This window comes from Anabrus simplex, chromosome 1 (assembly GCF_040414725.1).
Source record: "Anabrus simplex isolate iqAnaSimp1 chromosome 1, ASM4041472v1, whole genome shotgun sequence".
In the NCBI taxonomy this organism is placed as follows: domain Eukaryota; kingdom Metazoa; phylum Arthropoda; class Insecta; order Orthoptera; family Tettigoniidae; genus Anabrus; species Anabrus simplex.
Genome location: NC_090265.1, coordinates 1,600,603,792 through 1,600,620,272, shown reverse-complemented (window position 1 = coordinate 1,600,620,272; position 16,481 = coordinate 1,600,603,792).

Here is a 16,481-nt window from a genome sequence, read left to right as displayed (position 1 = left end):
TGATGTAATTGTAGTTGGTCTTGTAGAATCCCCCTAAGAACACAAGTTCAAACTCGGCAAAGAGAGAGTCGTGTTTTTAAAAACGTGAAAAATTGTCTATTTGGCACTCCATTACTCGGTATGCAAAAGATCTGGTAAGATTTGGTGTTTACCTATCGAATGTGTTTTAATAAGGAATCTATACATACATATAACAAACTGGATATTGTTACTCCCAATAGAAAGAGAAGGGAATTAAGTAGAGAACTAAATAAAGTATATATATCAAAACAGAGCAACAATGGTGAGAACAAAGATATGAATCAATCCATTTGTCTTTTCAAGCCTTTCGGTATGGTTGCGAAAAAATCAAATCACTGCCTTCGAGATGTGGTGCTGGCGGCAACTGTGGGAGAAATCCGTCTCTACAACTTTATCGAACATAAAAATATTACAATTCTTTGCCCACACCTTGGAAAGAAAGACGACGACCTCGAAGAATTATTGTCCAAGGAAAACATACATACACACATCCATCTTCATTAAAGACTGTTATGCCTTTTAGCGTTCAGTCTGCGAACCTCTGTGAATGAACTAAACACCTCCACAATCCTCTATTTATAACTAGCTCTGTGGTTTCGTTTAGTTCTCTACCTCTCATCTTAAAATCATCAGAAATGGAGTCTAACCATCGTTTGTGTTTGTACCAATACACTCTTCTTCGGAATGCACACAACACACCTCACTGCTAACCACCACATCAACACGCAATGGTGGTTACATCCGTCCACCGAGAGTTGGTGTGAGGAAGAGTACCTAGCCGTAATACAGGGCCATGTCCACATGCATGACGGAGCTCACATCCGTGATCTCACCAGGTTGTAGAAAAAGCGGTGGACTACTACTAACAAACTTTCGACTCAAAAAAAAAGCATTCCAGAAAATGATACGTGAAAAATCCAAAATTCGAGTTAGATAGGAGTGAGACGAAAGAAACCAGAAGAATTTAAATAATAACGCTAAAGAATGAAGGAGAAGGGTAAGAAAAAATATCTTAAGAATGCACAAGCAACTCCAACAACCTAAGCTACATATCATTCTGATTAACATTTGTAATCCATTAAAAGAAGACTGGAATATCATACACAACATCGACAACTCTTCATGTTAGCTAAAGGAAGTAATTTCTCCAGGGTGATTACCAACATCTGGGGGACCGATATGGCAGTTGAAGAATAAGAAGGGGAATAAGAAGACCATAGTTCGCTCATTTGAAATGAAGATATAATAATAATAATAATAATAATAATGTCCGCTTCTGTGGTCTAGTGGTTAGTGTGATTAGCTGCCAACTCGGAGGACAGAGTTCGATTCCCGGCTGTGCCGTGAAATTTAAAAAAATGTTACAAGGGCTGGAACGGGATCCACTCAGCTTGGAAGGTCAACTGAATAGACGGGGGTTCGATTCCCACTTCGGCCGTCCTCCAAGTGATTTTCCGTGGTTTCCCACTTATTCTGTGCAAATAAAAATGAAGAAAAGAAATATTGTCTGGGATATTTCACAAAAATCACACAACAAGGTAATTAATATAAGCTACTACTACACTACAATACTACCGATACTTAGTTGTACGAATTTTTTTTCTACAACACCCTAACTCCTCTTCCCATAAACGAATATTTGCCCCAATGTGTCCAACTTTATCTTCATATTGTGATCTTTCCTGCTTTTAAAAACACATCCTCATCATCACCACACCCTCAGACGCGCAGGCCGGCATGGGCGTCAACTAGAAAAACCTGCATCATGCCTCTCCGGAGGCCCCATGAAATCACATCACAGTCACAGTTCACACATGTTAGCAGTCGGGACCGTCGTTGACTGGTAAGTTTTTTATAATTACAGTAGAAATGCCATCTAGCAGAAATGTGTGCCAGCAGAAGAAACAGAGCATACCTTAGTAAAAGCTATAGTTAGTCAGTGTAAAGTTATTGTCGATAAATTTTTGGGCTTAGAGCATTTTAGGCCAACACATTTTGTTATCTTTCACCTCATTGGTATTAAAGTAATAGAGGCCTGGACTTCCAACCCCCTTCTATGATACGCATTTCTCGGGTGAGCATTTCATTACATTTTTCTGTAGTAATCTTCATTATCTTCCTGATCAGTAGCGATTAATGACTGCATGATCTTTCAGTTAATAAAAACAATCACCACCACCACCATCACTAGCTAATTCGCTACCATGTCAACTGACAATATCCCCACGACATTCTCGCCTGTTATCGTAGTTCATAGGATAAAGTATCAATCACTACTGATCTGCATTTAGGGCAGTCGTCCAGGTGGCAGATTCCCTATCTGTTGTTTTCCTAGCCTTTTCTTAAATGGTCGCAAAGAAATTGGAAATTTATTGAACATCTCCCTTGGTAAATTATTCCAATCCCTAACTTCCCTACCTATAAACGAATATTTGCCCCAATTTGTCTTCTTGTATTCCAGCTTTATCTCCATATTGTGATCTTTCCTACTTTTAAAGACATCACTCAAATATATTCGTCTACTGATGTCATTTCACTCCATGTCTCCACTGACAGCTCGGAACATGCCACTTAGTCAAGCAACTCGTCTCCTTTCTCCCAAGTCTTCCCAGCCCAAACTTTGCAACATTTTTGTAACGCTACTCTTTTGTCGGAAATCACCCAGAACAAATCGAGCTGCATTTCTTTGGATTTTTTCCAGTTCTTTGATAAAGTAATCCTGGTGAGGGCCACATGCATAATAGATCGGATACTTTATTTTTTTAATTGTTATGTACAATGTTTAAATAGAACTAATATTTCTGGAGATATCCTTACAGTATGTGAAAATAATATATAACCGCGAGATCTCCATTATTATTCCTCGTAAGGCAAAATCTTATTAAAGAGGAAAGATCGAAAATTATAATTTGCAAAACTTTCATTGTGTGTAGTATTTCGATGCAGCTTATAGTTATGAAGAAATTTCCTCTTTTATTTCCATTCATATTACTACGCCACTGATTAAAAATCAAATAATATACAGTGTACTCCCGATTATTCGCGCTAATGAAGGGGAGAACGTGCACGAAAAATCGAAATAATCAGGTGATTCAACTTCATGACCAAAGTATTGGCATTCGAAAAGGGTACATACAGTACATACAGTAGAAGTACGGAATATAGTGAGAATCCCGTCGTAACGAGAGTTTTTAATGCCCTTCGGAAATTCCATATTAATCTCTTATATCCTTCTGTTGCAACGAGACCCCATTCGCTGATTCGTCCGTTATTACAAGCAAATTAGGACGCGTTTTTAATTGATATTTATACACCCTAGCGTTTATACTGAACACAATCGATCATCTTTCACATCGATTTTTCGCTACGTGCACAAACGAACTCCCGCCGACATTCGCAGGTGCTGTCGACGTCGTTTAATCACGAGGTCGACAGCAGTTGTTAACACCCTAGGAAGAAAGGCCGAAGTAAACGATCGCTTAATTTCAATTGTAGATACTGAAGTTAAATAAGAATGTGATATTTCTGAAGATACGGCAGTGTACATCACTGATTTCAAAGGCTGCGTTATATACTCTCCCGTCTCGTTAAATTTCAGAAAGACCCTTCCCACGTAAATATACTACTGAAAATGTTATCATTACAGGGGGCTTGAAATATGTTTTCATAAAACATGAATAGTAAAGTTAGGTTATGTGACGCTGTTTGAAGGAAGAGAATTAAAACTTCGCCACAGAAGCCTCCGGAGTGAAGCTATTACAATTGTTAAGAATGGAATATTATGCGCGTTCACAGAGTATGTGAATTAGAAAACACCGCAACAAAAAGTATGCCGTTGTATGGAAAATATCCGCGAAACATTTTGAACAAACTAATTGCTGTTTCATACCGATTTTAACGAGTTTCTTTCGTGCCTTTTCCGACTTTTATGGAACACCAAATATAACCATAATCCGCTATAGCGAGTAAATTTATCGCCTTATGAATACACGTGGGTTTCCCACTTCTCCACCAGGCAAATGCCGGGATGGTACCTAACTTAAGGCCACGGCCGCCTCCTTCTTTCCCCCTTGCCTGTCCCTTCCAGTCTTCCCATCCCTCCACGAGGCACCTGTTCAGCATTGCCATCTGGGCAAGGTACTGGTCCTCCTTCATAGTTTTATCCCCCGACCCGATGTCTCGCGCTCCAGGACACTGCCCTTGAGGCGGTAGAGATGGAATTCCTCGCTAAGTCTGAGGGAAGAGCCTACCCTGGAGGGTAAATAGATTAAGAAAGAAAGAAAGAAAGAAAGAAGAAAGAACAAAAATAAATGAATTCAACCTCATAAGCACAGCACGAAATGTTATTTCAAAAACAACTCAAATTGAAGAAAGCCTAGCCTAGTTAACCAAATTGTCTGTTTTTTACGCATAAGTTATGCGAATAATCCGCCAACAGGATAATCAGCACACGAATAATCGGGAGTACACTGTACAGCCTAAAGTACACCCCGAAAATCCTTGAACTTGCTTACCGAGTTTCTCGAAATTCTGTTCAGACATTTTCCCATGATGTCGACATAAACAAATGAACATAGAAATAAATAGAGGGATGGAAAAAATTAACTGAATCTATTTTTCTAAAAAAATACGAAGTATGAGGTAAAAATCTTATGTTTACAGACTAAATAGTAGTTTTATATATATATATTACAGACTCCTGACCTAAGCCTCTTATGCAGGATATAATGATAAAAACCAAACGAAATCCCATGGTACAACAGCCCCGAAGGGCCATGGCTTACCAAGCGACCGCTGCTCAGGCCGATGACCTGCAGTTTACGAGGTGTCATTGTAGTCAACAGGACGAATCCCCTCGGCCGTTATTCTTGGTTTTCTAGACCGGGGCCGCTATCTCACCGTCAGATAGCTCTTCAATTGTAATCATGTAGACGGAATGGATCTCGAACCAGCTTTCAGATCCAGGTAAAAATCCCCTGGCTTCATCGGGAATCGAACCAGGGACCCTCTTGTAAGAGGCAGGCACGCTACCCCTACACTGCAGGGCCGGCCAAACTTTCGGGACACATTGCGCACACGTAGAAAAGAAAATTCGTTTAGATGGACATGGGTACGGAAACGCTAAATTTCCATGTTAGGACTCATTTTCTACAACTCTACAGTACGCGAAACTTTTAGTGATACTTCGGCTTCCTAGTGCTGAATCGGTAGACCTCGGTTATCTTCGACATTCGTATTGGCAATATCTGACACAAAAAATATGAAACCATTATGCATCGACGTGGGACATCTGGCGGTATAATTGCAACACTTTAAATACTGTTGTTATTTACACAGCAAAGTCAAGGTTAAGCTGTAACTTGAGTGAGGAAAATCAAGGAACATCAGAGGTACAACCTAGAACTCCTACACGGAAACGACGGTTTAGAAAATTCATGTCGATCGATCATACTATCGATTCAATTCAGATTTCATTTCCATTCAGATGGCAGTAGTACCGGAACCGGGGCAGCTCCCTCCTTACTCCTCATCCCCTTAAAACGAAGTATCACTAAAAGTTTCGCGGACTATAAATAGTACATCAATCGTGGGAAACACACAGGAGCAGAACATACCAGCATACCACATGAAACTCTTTCGTACCGGTACAGGAAATGTTCAAAATGCCCTCCGTTATCATTGATACATACATGCATCAACCCGCCATCCCATTGAATCCCAGATGAGCTGATGTATCCCTGGAGTATTGTGTGCATCTATGCTAACGGAGGGTAAGCTGAAAATTTAATGTAAAGAAAGAGTTTGATGTGGTAAGCTGAAACGTTGTTTTTGTGTGTTTCCCATGATTAATGTGCTATGTAGAGTTGCAGAAAATGAGTTCTTATACGGAAATTAAGGGTTTCTGGTTCCACGTCCATATAATATATTTTCTTCTTCTACGAGAGTAATATGTCCTGAAAGTTTTGGCCGTACCTTATTGTATAGAGCAATAAGCAAACAATATAAAGTAGTGTATAGATACAATAGGTACAGTAGCAGATATAGAAGTGGGCTGAGTGGCTCAGGTGGTTGAGGCGCTGGCCTTCTGACCCCCACTTGGCAGGTTCGATCCTGGCTCACTCCGGTGGTATTTGAAGGTGCTCAAATACGTCAGCCTCGTGTCGGCAGATTTATTGGCACGTAAAAAAAACTCCTGCGGGACTAAATTATAGCACATCGGCGTCTCCGAACACCGTAGTACTTCAATCAATCACAATCAGCCAGTTCTATCAATAACTGATGAGGCCTCTTGAAGTCTGAAACTCAGGTAAGTATTTAGGAGTTTCCTCCAATTCCAGTGATCATGAGCGATGTTTTACCAATTAACTCCGGCGATTTTACGGATGTTCAGTGACCTCTAGGCCAACACTCGGTATGACTGTGTTGTAACTCCAAGTATATACTGTATGCGTTGCATTGAAATCGGGGATTCATCAATTGTTCAAAAATTATGAGGCTGCGGACCTGACATGTTAAAGTAAAATTTGTTCGCTTCAATCACCTCCACTTTGTCCGAGGTGGATCCTGTGTCATGTCATTTGACCTCATTTTTCTTTCGAAAACGGAAGCGTATTGACATAAACACTTATACACGAGTTACGCATGAGTGTCCTTCCAGACGTACATTGAAACCAATAACATTAAGTTATTATTATTAGAAGTCGGATTTTTTTTTTTTTTTTTGCAAATAGGTCTTATGGCGATGATGGGATAGGGAAGGCCTAGGAATGGGAAGGAAGCGGCCGTGGCCTTAATCAAGGTACAGTCCCAGCATTTGCCTGGTGTGAAAATGGGAAACCGCAGAAAACCATATTCAGAGCTGCCGACAGTGGGGTTCGAACCCACTATCTCCCGGATGCAAGCTCACAGCTGCGCGCCCCTAACCGCACGGCCAACTCACCCGATGAAGTGGGAATCAAGGTCAAGGGAGAACTAATACACAAGCTCAGATATGTAGATGACACAGTACTTCTTGTCAGTAGAATTGAATGTCTACAACTATACTTAGACAAGCTTAATACAGTTGGGGAAGGAATGTGTCTCGCAATCAACATAAAGAAAACGCAACTAAGGGTTTTCAGTCGAGGAAGAGTTAAAGCTACTCTGAAACTGAAAGCTCAACAAATCCATCAAGGTGACAAATTTAAATAACTTATTTGTTGAATATCAGATGATTGAAGCCCAGATCCCAAAATTAAAACCTGTATAGAAATGGCAATATTAGCGTTCAAGAAAATGAACGGGTTACTGTGTGATAATACCTTACAATTAAAACTAAGCGCTTTTTAAATTTTATGTTTGGTCCATTTTGCTTTATGGGGTTGAAGCTTGGACTTTGAAAATGACCACCATAGAAAGGCTGCAAGCTCTGGAAATGTGGTTTCACAGAAGAATGCTAAAAGTCTCCTGGATAGAGCAAATCTCTAATGAACAGATATTGCAGAGAGCGAACTCTAAAAGAGCACTGCTGATCTCAATCATATGCAGAAAAATTGCGTACCTGGAGCATGCATTACGTGGTGAAAGATTTGCAGTATTGCATCTCATTTTAAAAGGCAAAACGACAGAGAGTAGTAGGAAGAAAAAGAACGTCATATCTCAAGAACATTAAAGACTGGACTGGAACAATTCTACCGTGTTGCTGAAGATAGATCACTGTCCATACTGATCGCCAACCTCCGGGAGACAAGGCATATAGAAGAAGAAGAATAGATAATTAATATAATAAATAATAATATATGCCTCGATGGGTCAGTGGTACTCAAACAATTACGCGACGGAGCGACATTGAACGTAGCAGTGGTGGTTCGTAGTCTTTATATATTTTTTCTTTCCCTAATTTTAAAAAGTATGGTTTATTATATTACTCATGTTACAATTTCTTAGACAATAAACGTTATCTAACGGGTAGAGTTTCCGATTCATGTTAACAAGTTCGTAGGCTCGAAAATATGGCACTATCTGAAGCCGTGCTATTATTATTATTATTATTATTATTATTATTATTATTATTATTATTATTATTATTATTATTATTATTATTATTTGTGTTGGGTATTCGCCCCGAGGGCTGGTTTGACCGTCCACAGTTCCACAAATAGCTGTCATAGTTAGCCTAGGCGCCACTGAAGAGGCATAATAGGGAAATTAGGTAGTTTCCCGATGCTTTCCCCACCGAGTCAAAAGTTGCAATTACATATCAGTCTGCCAAGTCCACTGAAACGCATGCAGCAACCGACCCTACGAGCGATATTTTATACCATTCGTGACAGGGACTGGTTGCGTAAGGAATGGTAATACTAGCATCGCTCATACCTCGGTCACTTTCATGTCAAAGCCAAGGACGAGACCTGGGGCAGGTGAAGGAAAGTATCAAATTTATTCTCGCCCATACCAGAAGGCATAGTGCACTGCAAACCCTACATCTCACCAGCAAAGGCATTTATTATTATTATTATTATTATTGTTATTATTATTATTATTATTATTATTATTATTATTATTATTATTATTATTACATGAGGAGTTGATGAATGATTCTGAGAGTAACCTATGCGGGTAGTTTAAATATTTAATTGTGTTATATAACAGCTATTACCAGCCTAACTAGGTTAGAATCTGAAATTCTTTCGTTTGAAGAAAATTTCAAAGTACCTTAGTCGTTTACAATGAAGTCTTCATTCTGTGAACTATCAACGAAGAAGAGACTTTCATGATATAATAAACCCGACATTTACCACGCTTCTATTCCGAAGCTCATAAATTACATAAGATACTCCTTGCAGACTCTTCATCATTTTTCTTCGCCAAGAACAATAGAGAGATGGACTGTTTTCAGTACCGTTATACAAACGACTGCATAATTGGATTCAGACTGCAAAAACTCCATCTAGAATAATTAAATGTTAGCTGTTTAACCATCCCCACCCACCTGACAAGAACTGGCGCTGTGGGCAAGGTTATGTTTATGTATCAAGTTACAAAACCTTTCCGTAAGTACCACCCGCCAGTTATGTGGAAATATGGAATCGTCTTCTTGTGTGTCTTAAAAAGCTTCCACTTTTATAAATTAAATATTAGATCTCCCATTATACTTGCAGAACCCTAATTGAGTAATAAAGAAACTTATCAGATGACTCAGAATTACGGATGTAAACAAATAAAGAAGATTACTCTCGGGAATATCTCTAAGAAAATTGAAACTCAAACACATGTAAGAAAACTATTAGCATCGGACCAACAAGATTTGAATTTATGAATAAGAAATATTATCCTGGGTGTGGTCTGGGTGGTTTCGGACAGAACGTACTCTAGTATGCAAACCCATATTACGTAAATTATATTAATATCAATTTTAACTGAGGAGTTTTAAAGTCAACTCTAACGTTATACGGGAGGTGCACTCGTGTGTGTATAAGAACATTTAAGAGCATGATCGTATTTTCCCACACACACACACACGGTATAAGAAGTAAATAACCTACATACATAAAGGGGAAGTTATGACGTATCGTTGCATAAATAGGCAGGCAAAATGCGTGGGGAGGGGAAAGATGTAAAAATTAATATTTCGATACATATGGGACGCTCCTCTTCGTACCTTAACATCAAATATTATTTTAATATTACTGAGTTCACGTAATGTTGGAGTATACCTTACGTAAAGAGGCAGAGGTCAAAATGAAGAAGGAATTTTATGACCCAGCCTCTGAAGAGAAGCGGATAATGAACAAACTGTGCATAATGTTTAAATGTTTAAATTCTTTTCTTAAAGAGCCAATGTATCTAATGCCACGCGAGCTTCGGAGCACATAAGGCAGTAAACATAGAAGACTAAAGACTTTTAATACCAAATATATCAGCCATCTTGAGCATGACTTCCTCCATGATATTTCATTAATTCTATTGTAACACAGAACTTCCTCAAATAATAATAACCGGGTGAGTTGGCCGTGCGCGTAGAGGTGCGCGGCGATGAGCTTGCATCCGGGAGATAGTGGGTTCGAATCCCACTGTCGGCAGCCCTGAAGATGGTTTTCCGTGGTTTCCCATTTTCACACCAGGCAAATGCTGGGGCTGTACCTTAATTAAAGCCACGGCCGCTTCCTTCCAACTCCTAAGCCTTTCCCATCCCATCGTCGCCATAAGACTTATCTGTATCGGTGCGACGTAAAGCCCCTAGCAAAATAATAATAATAATAATAATAATAATAATAATAATAATAATAATAGCAATAATAATAATAATAATAAAAACAATAACAATAAATCCCAAAACACAAGTAATTTGATTCATCGAAGTGTAAAAGGACTTAGAAGAAATGATTATTACGAAAGCAGATATTCTAGACAAGCTTAAATTTCGTAATAAGATTGGTAAGTCATTTTCCGTGAAAAAAAAAACACAGAAAGCGTGCAACTTTCTGGACGGATGAAAGAAGAAAAGATCATAGTGAAAGGATGAATAAGTAATGGAGTGATCAAAAATCAAGAAAGAAGGCTGAAGTTATTTTACGTGGTCCGTAAATGACCGGAATCGAAGAAATAATAATAATAATAATAATGTATTGCTATTGATACCAATTAAGGTTCGAATCCCACTATCGGCAGCCCTGAAAATGGTTTTCCGTGGTTTCCCATTTTCACACCAGGCAAATGCTGGGGCTGTACCTTAATTAAGGCCACGGGCGCTTCCTTCCACCTCCTAGGCCTTTCCTGTCCCACCGTCGCCATAAGACCTATCTGTGTCGGTGCGACGTAAAGCCCGTAGCAAAAAAAAAAAAAAGATACCAATTAATGCTATTATATTATTATTTCAGTATGCATTCCATGACGTAATTCTATATTGAAATTTATCCTGATAAAACGAAAGAAGATTGTCTGATAGGTAGTTTTCCGGCACACCTTTAACTGTACAGTCATTTAAAGACATATACCAGGGATGCCTTGTTTTTTTTTGTTTTTTTTCTTTTTTACATAACATAAGACAAAACAGTCCTACAACCAAAGGTACTCCTTCCACCCCGTCAGCATCCACGTGTACCAACCACCGTTTATTTTACGTGGGCCCTCCACATCACACCAGGAAGGTGCATCGTTCGGAGATCCCAGGTTCTAATTCCTGCGCTGAAACAACAGTGAGATTTCTCCCAATTCCTTTTACACACTCACTCCTGCTAATAGCCACTTATTTCATATCCCTACCCTATTTATCTAAATAATTGCAGTTATTCATACTACTGCCGACCCCACAATAATACAGATTATTAGATAATACCTACAGTATAGGCCTATATTCAAGTAACCTACATGAATCTAACATGATCAAATGTTTTCAGCGCCCTAAGGATTCTGCTAACATACTGTGGAATCATTTGTATCGGAGATGATGACACGGATAGCTCTAAGAATATCAATCATTTCCACGATGTTTAGTTCGGTAGAACCACGGTCGATCAATCAATCAATCAATCAATCAATATTGATCTGCATTTAGGGCAGTCGCCCAGGTGGCAGATTCCCTATCTGTTGCTTTCCTAGCCTTTTCCTAAATGATTTCAAAGAAATTGGAAATTTATTGAACGTCTCCCTTGGTAAGTTATTCCAATCCTTAACTCCCCTTCCTATAAATGAATATTTGCCCCAGTTTGTCCTCTTGAATTCCAACTTTATCTTCATATTGTGATCGTTCCTACTTTTATAAACGCCACTCAAACTTACTCGTCTACTAATGTCATTCCACGCCATCTCTCCACTGACAGCTCGGAACATACCACTTAGTCGAGCAGCTCTTCTTCTTTCTCTCAATCCTTCCCAACCCAAACTTTGCAATATTTCTGTAATGCTACTCATTGTCGGAAATCACCCAGAACAAATCGAGCTGCTTTTCTTTGGATTTTTTCCAGTTCTTGAATCAGGTAATCCTGGTGAGGGTCCCATACACTGGAACCATACTCTAGTAGGGATCTCACCAGAGACTTATATGCCCTCTCCTTTACATCCTTACTACAACCCCTAAATACTTTCATAACCATGTGCAGAGATCAGTACCCTTTATTTACAATCCCATTTATGTGATTACCCCAATGAAGATCTTTCCTTATATTAACACCTAGATACTTACAATGATCCTCAAAAGGACCTTTCACCCCATCAACGCAGTAATTAAAACTGAGAGGACTTTTCCTATTTGTGAAACTCACAACCTGACTTTTAACCAATGCTGCCAATTACCAATTGTTGTTCTTTTCGTGTTGTAATTTACGATTTCTGTTTCATTTTAAAATCTAATACACGAACCTATTAATACCTATTTATCATTGCATTCAACATATTAAGTTGATGTTGATTTAAATTTCATTTACTTTGTATTTTTAGTATGGTTAGTTCGTTCGTAATCATTTTACCCTCCAGGGTCGGTTTTTCCCTCGGACACAGAGAGGGATCCTACCTCTACCGCCTCAAGGGCAGTGTCCTGGAGCTTCAGACTCTGGGTCGGGGGATACAACTGAGGACGATAACCAGTACCTCGCCCAGGCGGCCTCACCTGCTATGCTGAACAGGGGCCTTGTGAGGGGATGCGAAGTTTGGAAGGGATAGACAAGGAAGAGGGAAGGAAGCGGCCGTGGCCTTGAGTTAGGTACCATCCCGGCATTTTCCTCGAGGAGAAGTGGGAAACCACGGACAACCACTTCCAGGATGGCCGAGGAGGGAATCGAACCCCCCTCTACTCAGTTGACCTCCCGAGGCTGAGTGGACCCCGTTCCAGCCCTCGTATCATTTTTCAAATTTCGTGGCAGAGCCGGGAATCGAACCCGGGCCTCTGGGGGTGGCAGCTAATCACACTAACCACTATGCCACAGAGGCGGACAGTATGGTTAGTAAGGAACCATAATTAATTAATTTCGTGTAGCTATTTCTAGCCGAATGCAGCCTTTGTAAGGCAGACCCTCCGACGAGGGTGGGCGGCATCTGTCATGTGTAGGTAACTGCGTGGTATTGTGGTGGAGGATAGTGTTATGTGTAGTGTGTGAGTTGCAGGAATGTTGGAGACAGCACAATCACCCAGCCCCCGAGCCACTAGAATTAATCAATGAAGATTAAAATCCCCGACCCAGCCGGGAATCGAACCCGGGACTCTCTTAACCGAAGGCCAGTACGCTGACCATTCAGCCAACGAGTCGGACAGTGAAGGAACCATGAAAGTAAATTAAATAAACAACGCATGTAATACATTAGACTTTTTCCTTATTAGAAAAGGAAGAATAGGAATACCAAACCCCAAACCCCATGGCACTAGAGCCCTTGAAGGGCCTTGGCCTACCTAGCGACCGCTGCTCAGCCCAAAGGCCTGCAGATTACGAGGTGTCGTGTGGTGAGCACGACGAATCCTCTCGGCCGTTATTCTTGGCTTTCTGGACCGGAATGGAAAATAAAAATATTTATTTATTAAATATAACTAAAATCTGAAACTTAAATATTAATTTAACATTTTATTTTATTTCGTTTCTTTAAAGCATGTTACCGTAGGCTTATGGTATCATTGAGTAGGTTCACTGTAATTCTTCAGAAACTTTCGTATTATTGAAAGTTCACAAATTTGTATATTGTTACATCTAAAATAGGAGTAAATTCGTACACATTTTTATTTATACTTACTACCAAGTGACGAAATAAAAGTGGTTTTAAAGCAGTAGATGATAAATGAAGGAGAAAATATAAAATTAACTGGAGAAATGAAAAAGAAATAAAACAAGTACAAAATTGAGGAAAAGTATAAAAATAATACTATAGATTTTTCTGGAGACCCGAGGTGCCGCAGTTTTGTTTCACTTGAATTCCCTCGCGTTCTAACGTATGTTAGAACCTTTAAATACCACCTATTTGAGCTGGTATCGAACCAGTCAAATTGAGCTGGGCTCTACTCTCTGATCCACTCACCCCGGCAGTAAAAGTATTAGCAATTTTCTTTTAAGCGAATTTAAATGTAACTGTATTGAACCCACGACCTTTGTGCCCTAAGAACATTATGCATAAATTAACAATCATTTAAAAGTTGGATTCTTGATAGCATGGATTTGACACTTGACGAGGGGGTGATTACCTTCGGTCCCACGCTCTGGGGTACGTGACGTCAGCCAGACGTGTCGACGGCGGAAGAATCTCAAGTCATTTTTGTGAACTACTTCAAAGCGCGTGTACATGGCGTGACCCAAGCCAAGTCAAAAAAATATAGTGCCTATCAAAGGGGATCAATCATCTCACAAATCGAACCCGTAAAATTTTTAAATGTCCATGAACACTACCGCCAGAAATGTAGCAAGCATGTAGTCACTTTCAAAACTCTTGAAATTACAGTTTAGGTAAGTCAGAAAATTTATAGAAATTTTCTTGGCGGCAAAGGGAGATATCCGAAGAGATAAATATGAAGGGACGTCATGACGAAGTCTCCTTCTCCGGCATATGTGATACAAAGCGGACGAAAAATTGTTGAGCTGCTCTGCGAAATCAAACCAACGAAAGTAGACTGAGTTCAACTGCAGATTTTAGCCATTGTGGCTAGGTCTTGTCTCCATGAGGAGATAGTTTTCTTGAGTGAAATAATTGTACCAGATAGGACGGTCAAAGTACTGAATAAATTCTAATGTGATTAAGTAATCCGTGTGCGGAAATAATTATAGTCCATCGTGTGCGCTCAGCAAACAAGTGAAGGGTATTTTCTTTTTTTTATGCTTTATTCCAGGAAACCTGAAGAAACATAATGATATGTACAGCCATGAATGTAAAAATGGCTAAATAAAATGCCAGGGTCGCAGGTGAGCCCTATGACTACATGAGGTAGGTGACTTTCCATCTTACTACCTCCTATATCTTGTCTCATGATCTCTAAAAGTGTATTTGAATGGGGATATACGACGCAGTGGTCACCCCTACTAAGTTTTGTAAATGTGAGAATACGACTAAAAGAGTCATTTGTTTTATTTCCCACTTGGATAAATTTTTGAAGTCTTGCGAGTGCCGTATAATGTTGTAAAAGTTATTGAATAGGGTTTCGAAGTGATATCACGTCCAATGTAGATCGTCATCCGTGTGAGTGTACTGCCTATATTTTGTGATGTCAAATTAAGATGTTCATTCGACGTAAAATTTTCTCTCTGCAATTTAACGTTAATAATAATAATCCATGGTTACTCATTTTCAATCGAGTGGAAGCGCGCTGTCGGATGAGAATCTAGGGTGATGAATTTGGTCACGGAGAGAAACGTTTTTCTAGGCCCATTTTAAACTGTGTCTGACTGACAATAAAAGATCTAGTGGAATGTTTCAGTCATTTCTCGTAAAAATCAAGTTATTAAATACGATCTCATTTATGCGAAGTTATTCATGATTAATGCATTGTGCGATATTAGACGTCGAGATTTCTAGTGAGGATTTTATTCCAGTTCTTTGTCGATGATAATTGTGGAGCTGGGAAACAGAGGTTAGTTTTGTTGATATGAGATTTGTGAATCAGGTTGGACCTGTCATTGAAGCCGGGACATGGAAGCCCGAGGAATGTTTTATATGAGTTGAGATGAGATGTGCGAATCAGGTTAGAGTCCTGTCATTGAAGCCGGGACATGATAGCCCGAGGTATATTTTATAATGTTGGGAATGGAAAGAAATACATAGAAATCCATAGCAGTATTAATTGGCGACGCGTATAATTAGTGTGGGCATCTTGAAGCTTAATCTGTGCATTTTGTTGGTTAGAATATCGTATTTGTTTAAATTTGTCGGCAGAGTTTAAAGGGAGCATTTTGAGAAGTCAGTCAGGTAGAACGAACCGGGTGTTTCACATCACTGACAAGCGAACTTGGGGGTGAGAGGCCTCAGCTGATGGGGGGAAAACAGCGGGGATATAACGGGACACGCGTGGAATTGAGATTGTACTGTATTCTCGGCCGGGGAAAACGTTAAAATGCTGGATTTAGTTGAAATTCATAGCCGGTAATGATCTGAGTATTGTGAAATACTGTAATTGGGGACGTAATGAACATTTGAAATCACGAACTTTGAGTATAAGGAACAGAGTAACCAAATTCAGGGTTGCCCAAAATATAGGGCGATGGTTGTGATGATCGGTTTGTCTGTGAGGGGTGTGCAAAATTCATAATGGTATGACGAGAGATGACATCGTAATTATATGGCGAGTTATTTGGTTTGTACGTAGATTCATAGGATTTCCAAGTGTTAATAACGGTTAGGACTAGATTAGATTTTAAAGTGTGAAATCATGAGACAAGATATATAACAGGACATGAATTATGTAACAATTCTTTTCCAGCCAGATAAATATCACAAGATTGAATTCACATCACAGCTGCGTAGGAATTTGTGAAGAAACCAGAGTCCGCGGAGATAAAATTTACTGTTCTTTA